This window comes from Rhodnius prolixus, unplaced genomic scaffold (assembly GCF_049639745.1).
Source record: "Rhodnius prolixus isolate KJV_2025 unplaced genomic scaffold, Rpr scaffold_37, whole genome shotgun sequence".
Classification (NCBI taxonomy): domain Eukaryota; kingdom Metazoa; phylum Arthropoda; class Insecta; order Hemiptera; family Reduviidae; genus Rhodnius; species Rhodnius prolixus.
The window spans coordinates 709211-729588 of record NW_027411587.1 but is presented as its reverse complement, the minus strand read 5'-3'; the positions used below and the strand labels follow the sequence as shown (position 1 = coordinate 729588).

The 20378-nt window shown below is 33.2% G+C and overlaps 1 protein-coding gene and 1 long non-coding RNA gene across 5 annotated transcripts in view; one reads left to right on the top strand and one right to left on the bottom strand.

Moving 5' to 3' along the window:
- Positions 1 to 8719, bottom strand: part of LOC141448468 (uncharacterized) — a 101810-nt gene extending 93091 nt beyond the window's left edge. For both annotated transcript variants that reach the window (XR_012455067.1, XR_012455068.1), the window contains exon 1: positions 8500 to 8719. This is a non-coding gene — a long non-coding RNA (uncharacterized lncRNA). The remainder of the gene's footprint in view (positions 1 to 8499) is intronic.
- The window catches only part of LOC141448466 (lachesin-like), a 187170-nt gene continuing 168513 nt past the window's right edge, over positions 1722 to 20378 (top strand). For all 3 annotated transcript variants that reach the window (XM_074116842.1, XM_074116841.1, XM_074116840.1), the window contains exon 1: positions 1722 to 2001. The gene's annotated coding sequence lies outside the window, so the exon portion shown is untranslated. The remainder of the gene's footprint in view (positions 2002 to 20378) is intronic.

Genomic DNA, 20378 nt, shown 5'->3' with positions numbered 1-20378 from the left:
TAGGATTCAGGAAGCGAGATGCCTCAGTTTCCCAAGTTATCTTTAAAATTCGTGTTCTCTGTAAATAGTTTCAAACGCGAGAAATCCTCTAACACAAACTAATTTCAAAGTTCTAATCAACCTTTTGAAGATACGGAAAATTCAGTTTAACTCAAAGAAACGTCTGTATATGAGCACACCACACACTTACTTCCACCGAATTGACATTCTTCCAAATAAGATACACATAAAGTAATAGATACCATGATACATGTAATGCAGTTAGGTTTTAAGCAAAATAACGGGACCATCTTTGCAAATATCGCATAAAAATAAATAAAAGAAATTAAAAATTTATTCGGTAACGTGGATGTGGCTGCCTTTCTTCCTCAAGGAAGGTGTAAGCAAAAGAAAGGTTCTTTGAATAAACATCCTGTGTAGCTAAACAAACTCCTGATCATATCTTTCGATCAAAACCGTCTAAAAACTGTACCCCTCTAAAAGATCACTTAGGATAGTTGGCACTAGAATTAGAATAGTGTCATCTAATAGATCAAATGATTGATCCACTAGCACTTCAACCTGTAATCATTGTCCAAATAAACGAGATCTCTGGCCTTCGGAAGCTCGTTGAAATTAATATCAGGGAGAGAAAAGAGCAAATTTTGGTAATTAGGGATAGTATTGTAAGGGGATACTCAAACGCAGATTAAGGGGTCAAAATATCCTCTATTTGTTCTTTTTAACTATTTTCTTTTTCCATCATGAAAAATCTTCGATAATCCCTGCCTATTTATTTCTTTATAAAAAAAAAAAGAAAATAATTTTGCAGAGAAATTAACCTCACTACGATCTTCCCAGCCGCTAAAAGCACAAAAGAAATTTTTCTATCTAGTAAAAACAGGGTTATAAAATAGATTTTGATTTCTAAAATAGTTGTTTCAATGTGCAACAAATAAATCAACATTATACTGAGTAAAAGAGAAGAAACAACACTCGGTTCAGCAAAATATTATAATGGATTGTGAATTAAGTTTGGAAAAGATTTGGTATTTTTCTTTTCTTCCTTTCTTTCCATGGTCTTCCTAATAGGGACAGGAACAATCATGTCCTTTAATAATTGAGTTATAGGTAGCGCTGTGGAGTCCAAAACTTTGTTGGGAATCTAGTTTTATCCTGGAGAAGGAAGGAAGTTCTCGCAGGGCAGGCAACTGAGAAAGAAGGAGTAAAAGCGATTTTAGAAGAAGATGTAAGGTAAACTCCCTTTGCTCGCTCTCTACTACCCTGTCCTCCGACAGACACATACAAACCGATGAGTAATGGACTTTGGGTCTAGGAAGTAAGTTTTCCATTGGCCTCTTGCCATTCTACTATCGTTTAGGTTATGGTGTACAGGGTGGAATGGGATCCCCTAACGGATTTCAGTCATACAAACTCCGCACTCCTCGCCCATTGTATATACCCCATTTCTTAAATCATTCTACTCCCATCTACCATCTTACACAAACTCCCAACAAAATCAGAAACTAGTACAAAAATTCTTCAATTCCGGCAGCTACTAAAAAGAGAAAGACAGCCCATCCTTGGGTAAAGAAAAGAAAAAAAAAAACCGGGGTCGGGGACGTTTCCCCTTGGGAATGGGAGATTTACCCGTAAATCTAAACAGGGCTTTAAAGGCCGAACTGTTACGAAAAATGCCGAACGCCGTGAGCCGAGCGCCGCGTGCACAAGGCAACAACTAAGTTCTGACAGCAACAGTCCTAACTGAGATCTGTCTGCTGCTCAACCGAACGCAGCATTACGAAAAAAGAGTCCCCCCACTTCTCTTCCCATCCACCTTCTTTCAACACTTACCGTTTTCGAAATATCGGTATGTTCCGTTTTAATATTTCGTGCTCAATAAATAAAATAAACGTGATGTGTGCCATCATTTCTAAGTGAGTCCGCACTGTTCTGGGTCTTCTCCAACAAAAAATTTGCAATTACAAAAATTAAAAATACAAAAAAAGGTTCGCACAAAAGGTAAATACTAATAATAATACAATCAGAAAATCTTATATAGTAACTGTATAAAAATGGTGAATTTACACCAAGAAATTAAAAACATATATTTATTTTAACACCTCCTTTTCAACAAGTCTAAACAATGTAGTCAGTTTTACTCTAAACAAGAGCTCCGATTCATTAAATTTAACTAACAAAAATTAATAAGGTGATAAAAAATAAATATGTATTTTCAAATTCTTAATATAAAGTAATTCATCCTATCTTTTTTACTTGTGGCTCCCCTCACTATATCAAATACATTCACGTTCTCTCATTTCTCTAGGTACATTAATTTAACTGTTGCTGCAATAGTTAAAATATTATAGAAAATTAAAACTAAATATTTACACTCCAAAAGAGAGAGGTGTAATGGATCAGCGACTTCTTCAGGAATTCAGGGAGTTAGGCGGATACCGCAGCTCGACAAACCACAAGTACATCTATTCTTATTCTTTCAACTTTAAAGTGCTGCACCTGCAGTAGTTATTGCAGTAACTAATAATTTGGGTTCACTGCACTACGTTAAATTCCAGTTCATCTATTTATCAGTATTATTAAAGGCTGCAAGTTTCAAAGAACACTGGCTCTCTGCTAAAAGACATCTCCAATACTCAGATTATAAATTTGAGAAGCCTGCAAAGATAGTTGTTCTCAATAAATTCATCTCGCTAACCGAACAGAATCTCTAGCTCATTAACCCATTCATTCATTCACACTCGCGAGAGAAATGATCCACAGTGTAAGAGACCAGATTCCAAAAATCGGACCACATTATAGTTCCTAATGAATCAAGTTTGTTCTAATACCCAACTCTAATAGAAATAGGCAAATACTGTTTTCTTGTTACTAACGTACAAAGAGTTGGCGAGGATAATGCTGCAGGGTAATGAATTTCTAAATTAACTGACAAGCGTATTTCTCATTCTGATGTAATTTTAAACGTGGTGGTCCAAAGGAGTGGCTTTTTAATCCAAAAATTTAAATTATTAAATATAAATATATTCAAAATATTAAAATACGATTAAAAACTTGCTAAACATGCTTTAACTATTTCAAATAACATTATATTATTGGTTCCTATGATTTCTGGGAGAAACAGCACATATCGAATGGTAAACTGACTGATATCACGGCAAGATTTAACAATAATCTTATTAGCAAGGATGTTGAATCTCTGTTGAACGCCAGATTTAACTCTTTCCTCAGGAATATTAGCAGTTTTGGTTTAGGTGAACATTACGTTCACTTTAAATGTCACATTGATATGATCAGAGTTGCCAGTCAATTAAGATTAATGTTTGAGAAGAAGCCTCAACTGTATATCCTCACGTCTATAAATTTAATACTGATTCCCCGCTGCCTGTTATGTGGAAAAGATAAAGATGATCTAATTCATTTCTTAATTATCTGCCCGATGTTAGATGTCTTAAGATCCAAGTACATATATAAGAGTACATATGCACAACATTAACTTTTCTTCCCGTATTTAACCTAAAATTGTGTTGGAGAATCTCTTATGTTTCGACTCGGTAGACAAAGTAAAATATATGAACTTTTTTATAATTAACTCTGTAAAATTTAGAAATTTGTTCTCATTAATTTAATTGCTTTTTTCTTTTATTTTATTTGCAAAAGTGAATTTATTTTTGTTTTTCTTCTCTTTCTTTTTCTTTTTTTCTTGTATTTTTTATCTTTTGTATTTTATCTGTAAAGGCACGGGTCAACCCCTTGCTATAATTGTGCATTATAAGCAAGTTACAATAAATAAATAATAAATTAAATAAATAAATATATACAGGGTGTCCCAAGCTATATGGATAACGACTTTTTCTCGGAAACTACGATAGCTAGAAAAAAACTAAAAAATACGTGTTCCCTTAGTTTTTTGTTAGGAATCCAAATTTACTTTGAAATTTTTTTTCGGTGCTTCCAGAAGCGAGATACAGGCACCAACTTCATTTTCTCAAATGGGAAGGTGCGGTTTTTATTTCAGAAATAGATTCCTCTGTTTTTTTAAAGAAAAATTTACTTGAACGGTTTTTTTCTGTGAGCGATATTTTACAAGTTATGAATGAAAACATGATTCTTATAAGAAATTTCAAAATGATAATATTATAACGGTTTTTTGATTAAATAAGAAGAAAAGTACTATTTTAGTATAAATTTTACTCCTCATTAATATTACAGATCAAGCTCGAAATGGCGTCCACCATTAGAGATGTATAGACATGCACTTTCCTGCCAATTGCCCCTTACTGCCAAAGAAATAGTTTCGGCTTTAACCGAGTTACAGGTATCTATTATTCTCTGCTTTAGTTCATCGACAGATGCAATCCGGGCTTGATTCTGCTGCACCTAGATTTAGAAATGCTTTTCGATAAGCAGAAATAAGGAAAGAAAGAAAAAAGTTATGAATAATCACCTTGTTTTTCTAGTATCCTCAAAGGAAATAGTCCATAGGTGTCAAATCCGGTGAGAGAGGTAAATTTGGATTCCTAACAAAAAACTAAGGGAACACGTATTTTTTTAGTTTTTTTCTAGCTATCTTAGTTTCCGAGAAAAAGTCGTTATCCACATAGCTTGGGACACCCTGTATACATATTCTTGAAGCGATCTTGATACTACTCTAGATACGTTTATAGTATTTCTAATCTTCTTTGACGAGTCTTGCTAGCCAAGTTGCTCACGTCATTCATTTCTTTGTAATTACGAAATTCACGAAAAAAAAATCTCCAATCTTTAATTTGCACCAATTCAAACAAAATATTGTACATGTCCCCTAATATTCGTGAATATTTATGTTCGTCTTCTCGTTAAGAAAGTAGTTATTATTACTGTGTTTATTTTGGAATTAAATACTTTTAGCGACAAAAAAAAAGGCAACTATAATTTCTCTTGTTATTAGCAAAATAACGGGGAAAAAAAGCAATAGTTTACTTTCCTTAAAATGTATCAAACACACTACTTACATAAATATTTTGAGACTAATTTTTTTATATATTTCTGTTTTTATAATTAGGCTAAATCAACTAAAGATAATTAATTAATATTTAACTTAATTAATATGAAGTAATAATTATCAGACGAACTGTGAACTCTTTTACAGAATAAATCTTTCAATAAAGAGCAATTATTTCTATGTCAACATTATTTGAAATCTTGCTAAAGCTTAGTAATGAGATAGAATTTTTTTTAAGGTTTAATAACCATAAAGATATGGGAAAATTGGAATAACATTTAAGAGAAAATCAGAATTTTCTTAAACCCCTCTACTAATCGCTGAAAAGTACTTATAAGTAAACTTTGTTAAAATTGACCAACCCACATTTCTATGAGAAAGTGAGGAGGCTCCAATCTATTGTCTCGAAATTAAGTACAACAGGGGTTTTTTGTGTCACACAGACTATCTCAATTTCAAACTTCTGATGTTTTCTCTCTCCGAAAGTTGGTTATTAATACCACTAAAACACAGGTGGAGCGCTCCCGAGGGGGTCGGCAATCCTTAGACTAATAACAACATCCGTGCTATAAATATCTTTTTAAATTTACTACTTCTTGTAAAATAAAAATAAAAAAAAAGTTATTTATTTATTTTAAATTATAAAAATATGTTGCAAATAAAAACCATTTTTTTTTAACTAATGTACCTAGTCTAATAGCGTAAAGCAAATAGAATATTTTGTGAATGTAAATAATTAAAAATAGGATCTGGAGATAAATATAAACTAAAACTTTTAAAAAATCTAACTGAATTTTATTGCCTTTTCTAGGTTTATCGGAAGTATTAATTAACTATAACTAGTTTTAAGGTTTTTTTTTTGAAATTTTCTCGAAAACAACTTCTGCTATTGTTCTACTTGTTACACCCACTTCATTAAATCTAAATCTGTTACATTTCTTTGAAACATTTCATAGTTTTCGGGTTCTTCAGAACAGGGTGTAGTGGTTAACTCGCTCAGAAATAACTATTCCCAAAGGAGCTCCGTGAAACTAATGTGTGTTCTGTGAGTTGTGATACCGCGAAACAAGATGCCTTTCAATTCTTCCAGTTTCTTAAAAAAAAGTTACTCATTTTACAAACTAGTTTCTAGTTATTAAGAATGATAATAAGAATTATGTTGGATACAAAACTTTGTTCTGTTGGGAAACAAAAAGAAAAGCCCTAGAATCACAGAAGAATAAGAAAATTAAGTTGATAATAGCTCGAATTGAAAATAAGGCAAAACTCGAAGCAGTTCGGATAATGATTTTCTGTTCCCATAAATATGGTGAATATCCTTTCTTATCAAAAAGAACTATTTGGTTTTTGTTACCTTTTATGATCCACATACATGTTGTGCATCTACTGTTTCAACATGTATTACTAAAAAACCGAAATAGTACTGAAAATTAAGTGCTGTACCAGCTGTACGAATGCGTCATCCAAAATTGAAACCAAATTTGTAAGGTTACTAGAATCTAAAGCAACAAAAGTATTTAATCCTAGCTCAAGATGTAGCTAGAATGGATGTAAAATTTGGAAACATTTATGCTGAATATGTAACTGAGAGGGCAGGTCAATGGTCAACTTGAAAATAGGAGAGAAATGAAAATTTTCCATTTTCGTGCCTTGGAAATAGAACATTTCTTAAGTTAAATTATCTATTTCTAAATATCATGGCACTCTTTCCACTAAAACGTGCCCCTTAGTTGCGGAACTCTGCTTTAATTACACAATTTCATTCGTTTACTCTATTTTAGTGAAAGAAGTTATATTTAATAATAATATGAAGTTAGAATAAATTTTACAAGTTAAGCTCTTGAAAATGGTATTTAAGTATTAATTATGTGTACATTGTTTCATTATCGAAGTGTAGATTAGCAATGACTATTCAGACTATGTCTTATCAAAGAAGTGGAAAACGTCGTTATGTTAAAGCTTAATAAGTGTACACTGGGTTAATCATCAAAGCTTGTTTTACATCGGCGTTGTGTAGACTAACAATAGGAAAGTTGGGCCGCACTATAAAGGTAGCGCTGACTAGCCGGGTTGTTTGTCCTAACCTAACAAGAGAAAATTTGCTTAACTTGGTGTTTGTATTGTCCCTTTATTTGGTAAGGACACGCAGGTCCACCTTATATGGCCTTAACCCAAAACGTTTCATCCTTATCTAACAGGTATACAAATTTACATAATATAAAATTCTTTGTATATTTATATATTTGGCTTTTAATGTATATATTTATTAAATACTGTTATGAACAAGTAAATAGTGAAAATAACATTTAAAAAGAATTTTTATTTTGGGTATTCATTTTCACTTATAGCTCTGAAAGGTACGTTTCAGCCGTTAGCCAATTGAAACTATACAGGGTGTAGACGGAGGAGAGTCCGAAACTTTGGAGGTGATTCAGCAAACAAAATGTAACAAATAATATTCACATTGAAGCACAATAAATGCACTATTTATTGGGTGACTCCTTGATTCTTTAATCATTGAAAAAATACAGTTGAAAATTTTAACGAAAATCATCATGAACGAATTTTTTAGACATTAAAGTAAAAATTTCATGGTTTATAAGAAAAGTTTTGAGGCTCTGGGTTAAGCAGATTTATAGAAAATTTAATGCTCTTTCGTTTGGAATAAACAGATTTGTTGCAGGATAAAGGATAGAAAAGTTACGGCCGTTTTTATGGTGGAAAACGTGAATATCGACGGAAAAGTTAAAACTGCAAATATCTTGGACACTATTGAGAATCTGGGCAAGGTGAATAGAATATTTTTTGTTGCATTTGAGCTGCTGAATCACCTCCCGAAATTTCGACCTCTACTTCGTGTTCACCCTATATCACACTTTTTAGTAATTTCTTTCTTTATTAAATTATTTACATAAGAAAAGTTGTATTTATTTTTAAAATTCAAATCTCATCCCAAATAAATGTAGTTCATATAAGATCATTGTAAATTATAGGTATGACATGATATTAAATTGATATAATCAAATCTTCTACTTAAATAATTTAATGTAGATAGAAATTTCTAAAAAAGTGAGTTGATTTGAATATATCCAAGGTTGGCCGCCTAACGATTGAAAAGTAAACTGCTCTTGAAATAATAATAATAATAATAAATAACTTTTTTTGTGAAATAACTGATTGCGCCAGCAACTTTGATGGTGAATTAACTGTAATGCAGACTGAAAAAGAATTACTAAAGAATAGTCGGAAGCTTTAAGCCCACGAATTGGGCACTGTGATCAAGCAACCCAGCAAAATGTAAAAAGAAAGAACCACGGCCTTTCTTTACCGCGTGTCACATTCTAAGGTATGCAAGATTACCCTCCGAAAAAGTAGATAAACTGGCAAAGCCTTACAGGCCTAAATTTCAAACTAATTTATCTGTCAGTTTCGCTTTATCAAGACAAAGTTAACAGAAGCCTAAAAAAAATCTGCAGGATGAAAGTGGTGGGTAAGTTAGTTGAACAGTAAAATACCTTCAGATCTGCCAAGAAAAGTCCACGCTATTATCTGACCACTGGCTGGGGTTACCGCAGAAATCAACACCGCATAGGCATTTCGGAATCCCTTGAGTAGCCCATTGTCTAAATAATATTCGAACCGCCAATATTAAAAAACTACTCAAACTTGTTCAAAATATTCTGCTGATTTTCACTTCACAATATGGATTACGTTACCACAGGGTTTACCTCTAAATTCAACAAACTGAGTCATTTGAATGAGCATATAGCATGTGTTGTTGCCATCCAGTCTACAATATAGTCACATTCAGTCCAAATTCCATCAGTTGTAAGTACGGCTTCCAGACCTGTAAATATGTGCACAATTTTAGTTATTGCTTGAAATAATGTACAGTTTGAATTAAATTAAAAGTGTCAGACTTAGTTTTCTCTCTGCAGTAATGAAGAATGTAACGCCTCTGTAGTGTTCTATTTAGATGAGCGCATGGCAAATATGGATGTACACATTTTCATACTTTTTGTCATTAGTTATTTTATTAACAATCCAGCCGGTCTAATCCATTAGGTTGCCCTACAGTGTAACATATTTCACGAGCAAATGCACTGCAATTAATTTGAGCGCACCTTCTTTGATAAATTTCTGCACTTAATTAAATATAACATTTGCTTATCTAATGGTTAGTCTGATTGGCACCTGAAACAGATAAGAACAAAAATTCTAGCGTAAATGTTTTTATTTCGAATACTAATTTCGAAGAAACTGAAAAAGCCTTTAACCCTCCATTATTACCTCCTTGAGAGTATCATCCTCCAAAGGATAGTATAGGGCCTATACTTTCTTGCCACCTCTTCATTGTGTTGGTATGCAAATCTCACTCCAATTTTTCACCCAAGTTCCTCTAAAAACTTTCCATCCTCTTTTAAACCACATCCTGACAAAGTACTTCAAGGCCTCTGTAACAGACAGCTGGAGAAATGCTAAAGCTACAAGCTCCTCCAACGCTGTCGGTGCCATTCTCATCGCTTCCGTTATTATTGTTATTAAAGGTTCATGTTTAACTTACAGAAATTCCACAGTAAATTTAGGCTAGACGAATATTTATTGCATGAATTCTGCTTTTGAATTTTGAGTGGTTTGGAGGGGCATCAAATAAAAGTGATAGTTGACCAATCTCAGAACACTTTCCGACAATATGTTTGTCTTTTCAGATAAAATGTTAAGGGGGATGATACAGCTAAGTGACGTTTAACTTAGTAATAACTTATTTCTGCATTTTATCATCTTCTGACTGTCACTAAAGGACTTAGTAGTTTAACTATAGTATAAATTGAAACTGTTCTCAGGTTTAAACAATTGAAAGCTAAATCTAGATCCATTCGTTTGTGTTACATGAACGTGAGGATGTATTTTACTTTATTCTTTAACTATGGAAATAAAAATAGTAAATCATACAAGTTATTACAGAGAAAACAATAACAAAGAAAACCTAGAGTCTGTAATGGTGGTCTTAAATGTAAGAGTGGAAGGGCTAAAGCAGAAGAAACATACAAAACTTTAGAACCAATATATCTTACTTAGATGGCGCTGCAATGTCAACATGAGAATATATATTCCTGTGTATTTCATAGCAAAAGGACATACATATATACAAACATCTATACATGAACAAACTCACATGTAATAAGAATTTTTTCATCTTTCCTTGCTCATATTCCGTTTTATGTTTCTTAAATTTCAAAGAACTTCTAAAAAAAAAAAAAATCAGTTTCTTGAATACTGTTCTTAAGATTACAGCATTTTGGAAAAACAAATCATGTTAATGAATGTGAGTGATAGAGTTCTAGCAATTTGAAGGTGAAATTACTACTACAAACAAAGCAAATCAGGGTATTTCATTTCTGTAGATTCACTACATACATTACTCTGAATTAAGCTTATTATTATTATTATTTAAATATACTCTGCGACAAATGCCTTTCATAAGTGTGTACGGCGTAATGAGATGTGAACCTAAGGGTTTACTAAACCCAGGAAATTGAACTTCCATACCCAAATTTCTTTAGCTGTCTTCTTGTGAGAATAGCAAAAAGAGTGAGAGAAATAGTTTCTAGATTTGGACTATTGAGCTTTGATAAGTTGGGGCCAATGAGGAGGAGCTGAGAACTGAGGCCGTCGATAAATATCCGTCATCCTTAAACTAAGCGTTCCTTTACAAATTTAATCCTAAAACTAAGGAACCTTATAATCTTAAACCCAAAACCTTATCCAAATCCAAAACCTTATAATTAACTTTACACTGACAATGATAGATACAGGGAAGGGATTAGCTATGCGATTAGCGTACTGGATTCTCACGCGGTGATCCCGGGTTCGAATCCAGCTGTTGGCCCCTTAGATTTCCTCCTCCTAGGAGCTTCTTACAATAACCTCAGATGTTGAAGTGAGTTGATTAAATCTTTAAAAAAAAAAATAAATAAAATATATATATACAACAAATGGTAAAATGGTGAAAAGTTTAAATTAGGAAATAAGGAATTATAATTCTTCAAGCGGAAATAGCGACAGGCATAGGATTAAGGAAAACAATGGGAAGTAATTAAAGAAGAAACATCTCAGCATCGCCGGCAAAGGAAGAAATGAGAAATTGCGAATACACTTTCTTTTGTTTGACAAATCAAGGTTTGACAGTTGCGACACAAAATGAAAGCTCAAAGAGCAAAGGGCAAAAGACGGAAAAAATAGTTGTGAAATTCTAAGAGACCTTTTACTCCAATTTGTTAAAATATAGTACTACTGGAATCTAACTTCGCTTTCTTGTAAGTATAAATTATTAAATAGGAAAATTAAAAGAATGTGTCCATCTGTTTCACTCAGTTTTCTGTGCTTACCAACATTATTATTATTTTAGTGTTTGTTTCTTAATTCATCATAAACTGTAATATTTTAGAGTGAAGATTAAATTCTGACTAATGAGTATGCGTGGCGAATAAAGTTTTTGACCGAAATGTTTTGTGAACAAAAAATAAAATAATTGGATGATAAAAAATGAATTTAATTTATTTGAATAAACAATAACATTATTAAAATTTTGAATCAGAACAAAATACATTAACTCAGCCAGCTTTTTACACTTCATCTGCGAAAGAACTCGAAACTATTCTCTTAAAAGCACTATTCTTCTTAAAAGAAACAAATTCTGGTAATAAATAGGCAAAACAACTTTTCCGTACTATTTCGTAACTTCAATGTCATTCGCTGCACTTTCTGAATAAAATATTTAAAAAAATATGAATGTTAAGAAGCGCACCTCTTTGTCACGACGTGTCGAAATGTTAAGCACAAAAAGGTTTGAGTTTTTAAAAGCTTTGTATCTAACCGAACAAAGTTTAAAAACTAAAAATGCTTATTAATATAAATTCACTGCAATAAGGAATTTCACGAAGCATAATAATTAGCTATATTCAAATAAGGAATCCGAAATATAAATATGAATTAATAACGTTTTCTTTGTGCTACGTAAAGAAAGCAATATGAGAAATGAACGAGCATTAGCAGGCTCTTCTCAAGTGGAATGGTAGTATTATCCTTTAAAATTAATTTTCTCCACCTTACTGTCTGTTTGGTATTATTTCTTCCTCCCTCCCTGGGCTTGTATATTCTATCCAACCCGCATATAATTTAATAATTCAGTAGAAAAAAAGTCGAAGAACGATTAGAATAAGAAAGAAAAGTTAATAAAGATTTAATTCTCTGAAATGTAAAATTCGGGGGAAACTCCATCGTCACCGCTACCAGAACGTTTTTCCTATGAAATCCTTATCCATGAGGAAATACAATGAACCTTAAAATGTTTTCTTTTTTTTTTTAGAACGATAGTTAGCTTTAATGTATTGAGTACTTCTCAGTAGGAGACGCCCATTTCCATATAATGGCTCCAATGTTTTTCTTGAATATGGTAGACCATTACTCATAATGTAGATTTACAATTTGATACATTTTTGTTTTTCACACAAATTCCCTCATTTTGATACCTTCATCCACAGTTTAAATAGAGTAATTGTCGAAAATGAGAGGGTAAAAATGCCAAGAAATAGAAAATACATTGGAGTGGACGATGTTGACAAAACTTGAATGACGTGAAATTTGAGATTGACAAAGGAGCCCAGGGAAAGAAGTCATTGTTACTTCCTCCAGGAATCATAAGGGGTCCTTCTGGACAACCTATTCTAGAACAATAATGATGTTACACCCAACCACGTAGGGCAACTATTGGGGGTTAAGTGTAACACCCGGCTGTAGCTCACTTTATAATTATTATTACTTAAAAAAGAGATTATTTATAGGTTGAAGTAGATTTAGCTTTTGTTAAATTGGAGTATCCTCTGCCTTGTCTGCTTATGTACTCAAAAATCAAATACTTTTATTCAAAACTAGACAAGAAGTACTTATTTATTCAATTATTTGTAATGTTAATTCGAAACTCATGCGTGAATTGGATTGTTCAATCAGGATACTCCGGATTTGAAGTTACTATTGCAAAATATAAGGAAAATTATGGAATTACCATCTAGTTTGACTAGAAAGTTTGAGATTTCTGCTTCAATGTGTTAATAATTAAGCCAGAGGTGGAATATATACATAGATTAGTCCGAATTTTCCGTCCACGACACCTAATTGGTAGTTGGACGTTAAGGCCCCGCCTGAAAAAATAGGCGATTACTTTACTTTACTACTTTTTTAGTCCGAATTTTGAGTTACAATTGCAAAACTAATGGAAAATAAGGGATTCTCGTCTAGTTTCAGTAGAATGATAGAGATTTCGGCTTCAGTGAATAAATAACTAAATCAGAGGTGGAATGTATACATAGGGTAGCCTTAATTTTAAGTTTCGATTGCAAAATTTATGGAAAAATAAGGACTCCTCATATGGTTTAACTGGAAGAATTGAGATTTCTCCTTTATTATATAGATAACTAAGCTAAACGTGGATTGAACACACAGGGTAACCCAAAATTGAAGTTATAATTGCAAAATAAAGAAATTCTCGTCTAGTTCCACTGGGAAAATTGAAATTTTGGCTTCAGTGAATTAATAACTAAGCCAGAGGTGAAATGTATACACAGGGTTGCCTAAATTTTGAGATAGGATTGAAAAATTAAAGGAAAAATAAGAAATGGTAATTCGAAATTCGGGCTACCCTGTCTGCACAATCCTCTTTAGACTTAGTTATTAATACATCGAATCAGAATTCATTTGTTCAAAACTATAGGAGATTTACGAATTTTACCATTAATGTTGCAATGGTAATTCCAAATTTCGGCTACACTTGTGTACAGTCCACTTATTAAAACTATGAAGAACAAATCACAATTCTTCCAATCAAACTAGAGGAGAATTCCTTATTTTTCCATTACTTATGCAATCTTAACTTCAAATTCTGGCTACCCTATGTATACTCGTACATTCCACCTCTGGCTTAGTTATTAACACAGTTAAGAAGAAATCAAATACTTTTGTTCAAAACTAATCAAGAAAAACAAATAAGTTTGGTGCTTGTAATAAGATTTTGGCCTTTAGATTTTCTGCACAAAGGAGCCTCTACTTTTCCCCTAGCTGTATTTAGTCAGTTTTGTCTGAGAAAACACTGAAAGGGGCCGAAATTGCAAGAGAAAACTCAAATGACAAGCTTTCATTATAACTACAGTTATAAAAGTAATATTAAATCATAAAGCAGATTGTAACATTTAGTTTTTAGATCAACAGCATTAATGATTTAATTACAGAAGTGTTAAAATCAATTAGCGTTTCAAAAGAACACAATTAAAACTGATGTAAAAATGCTTGGAAATGAGATTAGCATGGAACTATAAATTTAATTACTAGAAAATAAAAGAGGAAAGCGGAAGGACAACAAAAAATGTAATTGCTTTTTTTTTTGTTATTGTTAGACAGAGGGGAGAGTGGAGAGTGGCAGTGAATTTAGTAGTTGAGAAAGTATGGCTTTTAGCAGGGCGAGAGGCGGCCAGCACGTTCAGGCCGGGCGGCCATTAAAGCCATCAACCCTTTCGGCTACATTCTACACAAGAACATCCTATATGCTGGCCTCCCTTCAATTGAACTAAATTCAAAGTATATTGGATTCTAGGGCTCTCATTAATGTCCCTTATTTGAAAATTTTAATGTGATTATTGCTAACATTAATAATGGGTAAATTATATTATCTTACTCAATATTATTATATTGCTTTTAAAATTTAGTTGTGGGAAATAGTATCTTATTAATATCTTTGATAAATGTTCTTTTTAACATCTTTTAAATTTTTATTTATTGCTCAATTTGTTTTATTTTCTATACTCAATATGACTGTGGAAAATGGCAATTTAGTGATAAAATACTACTCATTAGAGAAAGAGGCGATCTGTAGAAGATGCGACCAAGAAAATTTTTAAAGTTGAAAGTGCAGAGGTACTGAATTAATTATCAAGAGTGGGAATACTTGCTTGCAAAGTGAAATAGGTTTAGGAAGACTTCAATGGTAGATGTAAATCCTCGGACTGAAGTTGAACTAGATGATAGCAATCGTCAACTATCATCAGAACTATGTAGGTTCTAATCCACCATTAACTAACACTTTCTGAATAAAATGTATGACAAAAAAAGGAGCGTATAGACAGATTCTTCGACTTAAAAAACTGTCGAAACTACTTGAAATCTACTGGGAGTTCAAAGCGCAGACTGTTACTTAAAAAAAAAAAGTTGCGTTTTAATGAACTACGATCATCCTTAGGCACCAAACAATTGATTACCATCCCAATGTAAACAGCTGGAAAGTGTTTGCAACATTTTTGCACTATTAAAATATTCAAAATAAAAATATTCTTCCAACAGAATGCTGACCTCGAATAAGCCAGAAGAAAATTCAAGAACTATCGATTGAAAGAATGCAAATAATCAGATTTCAATTTTACAATTTCTTAGCGGTTCAATTGATAAAAGTAGATTCACATTTAGCTTGCGGCGGGGGTTATTGGTCACTTTCAGTCTTGACCAATCAGTTCCGCCAGTTTCAATTCAAGTTTCAAGTCAGCACACTCAGTAAATTTGAAAATAAAGTAAAAAGTATATTCTGAACTACAAGGCATTAAATATTTGCATTTAAAGAGCTTGGCGAAAGAGTTGATTCCAATACAACACCCGTTTGTCACCAAATTTGGGTATATCGTCCACCTACTGTTAACTGGCTGGCAACCCTCTTCCAGTCTGCGTAAGTAAGAAAAGGCTACTTAATCCGACAAAGCCCCTTCTGGACTCAGTACCTCTGGGCCATCGAACCTTAGACATAGGTCGCTGGATGCTAGAGTTTACCGGAAGGTTCACAAAATCCAAATAGTTGCACACTCCAACTATCTCGACACGCCATGCGTATTTTGGGTGAATGTTGAGAGTCTAAGCATTAAGGGTCCTTTGTTATTGTTACGCTTGGATCACCATAGAAACGGAAAGATCCAGGCATAGTGGCTAATCCACTCTCTCTTTGCAGAAAGAGAAAAAATGTTTTTTCTTCTAAGTAACCAATTTAATTTCAACGTTTAATTTAATTGTATTTTTTGGAAACAGAAATTTATAGTTGTTATACCTCACGCAGAATTCTTCTAAATGAATCTTCTTGGGAACATGATTCATTTTTAATGTTAACAATTAATAATTGTTGAGTGATGCAGCCATTTACACACTCAATTACAAATACTCAGGGGGATGTGTCTCCTATTCACATCTAGGTTTCACCTTAATAAAGTGAACTTAATAAAAATAATTCAAAATAAAATCATCACAAACCAAATTTTGGGACAGAGGTAGCCTAGTAAACATAAAAGTAGTGATTCACAAGAAGACTTTTTAAAAAGGCAGACCCTACGACAATTGGGTTTAATGCATTGCCATCAAACCACAAAACCAAAATACATTTATCGTCATGATAGTATCACAAATTATATCTACTTACAACTTAAAAAAAACGATTACAAATCATTTAATTTTTCAAAAGACAGGAAAACACTGAAGGCTCCAAAACATTCCACCCAACCGAAACTCTTAAGAATTTCATTAGTTTTATCATCCGGAAATACTTATTTGTGTTATTACGAAAATCCGAACCTCCTTCTTCAAACAGGTCAGTAAATTAGGCACCATTTCTTCTATTTCCAATGGTTTCTACTTCATGTTTTTCCAAATAGATCCACCCAAAAAGTACAAAGTAGCATTGGCCTTAATATTAACTACCAAATGCAAAAACAGCGACGTTCCAGAGAAAGTAGGAGACAACATCTACATTTTCCAATCGTTTTTGCTTCTTACTTTCCAAAATAGATCGGCCCTAGATGTACAATCTAGCATTGGCCTTAATATTAACTACCAAATGCAAAAACAGCGACGTTCCAGAGAAAGTAGGAGACAACATCCACATTTTCCAATCGTTTTTGCTTCTTATTTTTTAAAATAGATCGGCCCTAGATGTACAATCTAGCATTGGCCTTAATATTAACTACCAAATGCAAAAACAGCGACATTCCTGAGAAATTAGGAGACAACTTCCACATTTTCCAATCGTTTTTGCTCTCTATTTTTAAAAATATATCGGCCCTAGATGTACAATCTAGCATTGGCCTTAATATTAACTACCAAATGCAAAAACAGCGACGTTCCAGGGAATGTAGGAGACAACATCCACATTTTCCAATCGTTTTTGCTTCTTACTTTCCAAAATAGATCGGCCCTAGATGTACAATCTAGCATTGGCCTTAATATTAACTACCAAATGCAAAAATAGCGACGTTCCAGAGAAAGTAGGAGACAACATCCACATTTTCCAATCGTTTTTGCTTTTATTTTTCAAAATAGATCGGCCCTAGATGTGCAATCTAACACTGGCCTTAATATTAACTACCAAATGCAAAACAGCGACATTCCAGAGAATGTAGGAGACAACATCCACATTTTCCAATCGTTTTTGCTTCTTATTTTTCAAAATAGATCGGCCCTAAATGTACAATCTAACACTGGCCTTAATATTAACTACCAAATGAAAAAACAGCGACGTTCCAGAGAAAGTAGGAGACAACATCCACATTTTCCAATCGTTTTTGCTTCTTACTTTCCAAAATAGATCGGCCCTAGATGTACAATCTAGCATTGGCCTTAATATTAACTACCAAATGCAAAAATAGCGACGTTCCAGAGAAAATAGGAGACAACATCCACATTTTCCAATCGTTTTTGCTTCTTACTTTCCAAAATAGATCGGCCCTAGATGTACAATCTAGCATTGGCCTTAATATTAACTACCAAATGCAAAAACAGCGACGTTCCAGAGAAAGTAGGAGACAACATCCACATTTTCCAATCGTTTTTGCTTTTATTTTTCAAAATAGATCGGCCCTAGATGTGCAATCTAACACTGGCCTTAATATTAACTACCAAATGCAAAACAGCGACATTCCAGAGAATGTAGGAGACAACATCCACATTTTCCAATCGTTTTTGCTTCTTATTTTTCAAAATAGATCGGCCCTAAATGTACAATCTAACACTGGCCTTAATATTAACTACCAAATGCAAAAACAGCGACATTCCTGAGAAATTAGGAGACAACTTCCACATTTTCCAATCGTTTTTGCTCTCTATTTTGAAAAATATATCGGCCCTAGATGTACAATCTAGCATTGGCCTTAATATTAACTACCAAATGCAAAAACAGCGACGTTCCAGGGAATGTAGGAGACAACATCCACATTTTCCAATCGTTTTTGCTTCTTACTTTCCAAAATAGATCGGCCCTAGATGTACAATCTAGCATTGGCCTTAATATTAACTACCAAATGCAAAAATAGCGACGTTCCAGAGAAAATAGGAGACAACATCCACATTTTCCAATCGTTTTTGCTTCTTACTTTCCAAAATAGATCGGCCCTAGATGTACAATCTAGCATTGGCCTTAATATTAACTACCAAATGCAAAAATAGCGACGTTCCAGAGAAAGTAGGAGACAACATCCACATTTTCCAATCGTTTTTGCTTCTTACTTTCCAAAATAGATCGGCCCTAGATGTACAATCTAGCATTGGCCTTAATATTAACTACCAAATGCAAAAACAGCGACGTTCCAGAGAAAGTAGGAGACAACATCCACATTTTCCAATCGTTTTTGCTTCTTAATTTTCAAAATAGATCGGCCCTAGATGTACAATCTAGCATTGGCCTTAATATTAACTACCAAATGGAAAAACAGCGACATTCCTGAGAAATTGGGAGACAACTTCCACATGTTCCAATCGTTTTTGCTTCTTATTTTTCAAAATAGATCGGCCCTAGATGTACAATCTAGCATTGGCCTTAATATTAACTACCAAATGGAAAAACAGCGACGTTCCAGAGAAAGTAGGAGATAACATCCACATTTTCCAATCGTTTTTGCTTTTTACTTTTCAAAATAGATCTGCCCCACTTGTACAATCTAGCATTGGCCTTAATATTAACTACCAAATGGAAAAACAGCGACATTCCTGAGAAATTAGGAGACAACTTCCACATTTTCCAATCGTTTTTGCTCTCTATTTTTAAAAATATATCGGCCCTAGATGTACAATCTAGCATTGGCCTTAATATTAACTAACAAATGCAAAAACAGCAGCATTCTTGTGAAATTAGGTGACAATTTCTACTTTTTCCGATGGTTTTTACTTCTTACTTTTCAAAATAGTTCGCCCCACCATGTACAATGTAACATTGACCTTAATATTAAGTATGAATTACGAAAACATCAGCATTCCAGTGATATTAGGACCCTTTTTTTCCCAATAGTTGTCAGTTGTTAGTTCTTCAAACGTAAATTATCCTATATCAATAACTTTGCCCTGTTCTGCATTCTCTCTTACATGTTATATAACTACTAGTTCTTCCTTATTGCTCCCTGTTTACTTCCCCGGTTAATACCTCTTTAATAACAGTTGGTATTAATTTTCCAATGCCGTTGTGTGTAATCGCTAGGACCAGGCCCAAAGAAATTATGACGTGTCCACATTACCTTGTATACGCGGGTTATACGTAGAATAATCCTTTAGTGGTATATACTCCTCTTCAGAATCAGAACTTGACATTCTGTAAGTATACACTGCATGAGTACATAGCTCAAAAATACAGTAAAGCATTGTCAATACGTGTAAACATAAAGCGTGTACTTACAGGTTATATGGTTATAAATAATAATCATTTAATGTGTTCTTACACGGTCCACTAACACATCGCCTTTATGTACGTTATACATATAACGGTTAAAAGAAAACTGCTCTGAACAGATAAAGTTTATGTAGAAAATTACCTTCATAGGCAAATGAGTCCATTAAATACTGTTCAGGTGAATAAATATGTTTCCTCAAGACACAATAATCGAGGAAACTAAAACTTATTTTTTCGTTTAATTCATTTCGTTTAGTAATCAACCTTTTCACTTACAATACTTCCAAATAATAATTTAGGAAATATGATGATCTTTGTAATCAATTAAATAAACCTTCATAATTAACAATTGTTATTTGTTCTACAATTCTACAGTAACCTGTTAACTGCCCTGACTGTTAAAGTACTGTTAAGCCGAGAACTCGGTATTAAATCAAATAAACTTATGACTGAAATTGGCGATAATGTTTCTTTCCTTAGAATAGTGAATCAGTCACCAGAAGAGATTAATAGTACTCCACAATTAATAAGTATTTATTGACATTAATAATTAATTGATTGCATGCCTGGAAGCGTTCTCGTGGAAACTAGAAAAGAACCTGAGCCATTCATAACAGCTAAATGCCATCCTAGTGCTTCCCTGGAAAGGAATTCACAAAT